Source organism: Cebus imitator, unplaced genomic scaffold, assembly GCF_001604975.1.
Source record: "Cebus imitator isolate Cc_AM_T3 unplaced genomic scaffold, Cebus_imitator-1.0 Scaffold175, whole genome shotgun sequence".
NCBI classification, from domain to species: domain Eukaryota; kingdom Metazoa; phylum Chordata; class Mammalia; order Primates; family Cebidae; genus Cebus; species Cebus imitator.
Window position 1 is genome coordinate 3,732,267 of NW_016107490.1, and position 2,579 is coordinate 3,734,845.

Genomic DNA, 2,579 nt, shown 5'->3' on the forward strand with positions numbered 1-2,579 from the left:
GCCTCAGCCTCCCAAAGTGCTGGGATTACAGGCGTGAGCCACCGCGCCCGGCCTAACTCTTTATCTCTTTAAAATATGACTAGTTTTCATACTGGGTGAATCAGAAATATATGAAAGGTATACCTTCTTTTCCTACAACAAATACTTGAGTTCTTTGAGTTTGCACTTAATGATATAGTCAGTTATAGTAATAATTTTTAATCTTTTTATAGATTTTCTGCTCCTACCTTGTGTAATTTTTTAAATTGTATATTTAGTATGTTTTGTAAATATTGAAAATGTGTCACATTGGATACATTTTTCTTTTAGGTTTAATTTTTACTACTGAGACTGACTTATAAAAGACTGACTTACAGTCTCAGTGCTCAGCTGCCATTTAAGAATACGATAATCCTCACGCCTGTGATCTCGGCACTTTGGGAGGCCAAGCCAGGCGGATCACCTGAGGTCAGGAGTTTGAGACCAGCCTGGCCAACATGGTGAAACCCTGTCTCTACTAAAAATATAAAAATTAGCCAGGCGTGGTAGCGTGCACCTGTAGTCCCAGCTACTCAGGAGGCTGAGGCAGGAGAATCACTTGAACCCGGGAGGCAGAGGTTGCAGTGAGCTGAGGTTGCACCCAGAGCAAGGCTCTGTCTCAAAAAAAAAGGATACGATAATGCTATTTGACATGTTTTTTGTTTCATAATGATTTTAAATGCAGTTAACTTTCAGTACACTGAAGATTTTCCCAAAAAATTAGAAAATGTATATCCTCGCTATGAACATACTACAGAGTAATACTATCAGGAATACAGATGTATAAGAATACATTTATAAATATTGTTAAAAACTTTGAACTGTTTGATAAAAATTGTGATTTAATATTTTTATCTTTCTTACAGACTATGTTCAATAAATAAGTAATTCTTGAATAGTTCTGACTAAAACATACAGGAGCCAAATACACACCCAGCATAGATGAACTTTACTAAAGGCTTTTTGGAAAGCCTTTTGAAATGACAGTTTCATAACTAACATATTATTTAAAATAGAAATCTAGACCCAGTTGCAGAAAAATAAATACTTTATAGCAAAATGTATTTATCTTTGACCAGTTTTCCAACACCCAGGTATTAGTCTTGATGTTCAAGAGATAATATTTCTTGTATATTATTTATTATTTGTGTTCTACAATTAAAGGTTCTGCTTTGATTTGTTAGATGATAATTTATAGAAATTTCTCAAATTTTTGATAAATTATTAAATATGGGGTTGAGATGTCTAAATTGGATGCTAGAAGTAAAGTTGAAGTGACCACTATGAAAGATGTATAGGGAGAAGAATACAGCACAGAGTGAGAAAACAGTGGCACTTTTGTAAGGGTGTTTATTGTTTGGTTAAGTCTGCTAAATTACAGTATGCATTATCTGGTAACTATGTGTCTGAAAATTCCTTTTATATTAAAATTTTGGAGAAGGAATTCAGGACTAGAATAAAGAAAATTTTGTAACCTTTTTTATCATGACAGCTTTAGAGTAATGTTTTTAGCTGAGATTAAATGTTCAAGGCTCCAATATTATTTTTAGGAAATTCTTTAAGGTGTGCTACTTTACAGAAATTAACACATCAAAACCTTTTTAATAAATTATAAGTTACAATAATAAAACATGTTTATTTTAATTTTTCTGATTATATTTTATGAGTTCAGGAAGGAAGTGGTAAGAGAACTATATATTTTCATGTTTTAACATTTTATGTCCGTACTTGATTCAGTCTGTGTGTCATAATTACACATTTACTTGAACACAGCTATCCTTTATCTTGTGCTTTCTTTAATGGAAAAATGAACAGAAACTGAATGCAGTTAAAGTTTTATTTTTAGTAGTTGTGAAGTTACTTTTATTGGAGAAATAAAAATATGCTAAACTTGATTAACTTTTTAAAGATAAATTGTTAATGCAGGATTAGAATTAATATGAAATCTCTTTTTAATATTGTATATATTACCTACTGCAAACTAACATGTCTATTTCTTTGGATTTAAAGAAAAAGAATACATTTATATAAAATTACCTACAGGTGAGTTAAATGAAAAGACTTCATACCTAGATTTTGGGAGATATAGATTCTAGTTTAGACACCACTGCTTACGTAAGATTTAAGTCCTATTATTTATTTTTCAGTTCCCTAATTTATAACAGTGGGGATAGCTGCTACATCTGCCTCACATGAAAGTGCTTTTTATTTTTTTATTTTTATTTTTGAGACAGAGTTTTGCTTTTCTCTTCCAGGCTGGATGGAGTGCAATGGCACAATCTCAGCTCACTGCAGTCTTCATCTCCAGGGTTCAAGCCATTCTCCTGCCTCAGCCTCCTGAGTAGCTGGGATTACAGGCACCCACTACCATGCCCAGCTAATTTTCGTATTTTTAGTAGAGATGGGGTTTCACCACATTGGCCAGGCTGGTCTCGAATTCCTGACCTTAGGTGATCTGTTCACCTTGTTCTCTCAAAGTGCTGGGATTACAGGTGTGAGCCACCACACCTGGCCCAAAAGTGCTTTTTAGTTATTTATTTTATTTATTTATTTTTTTTTTT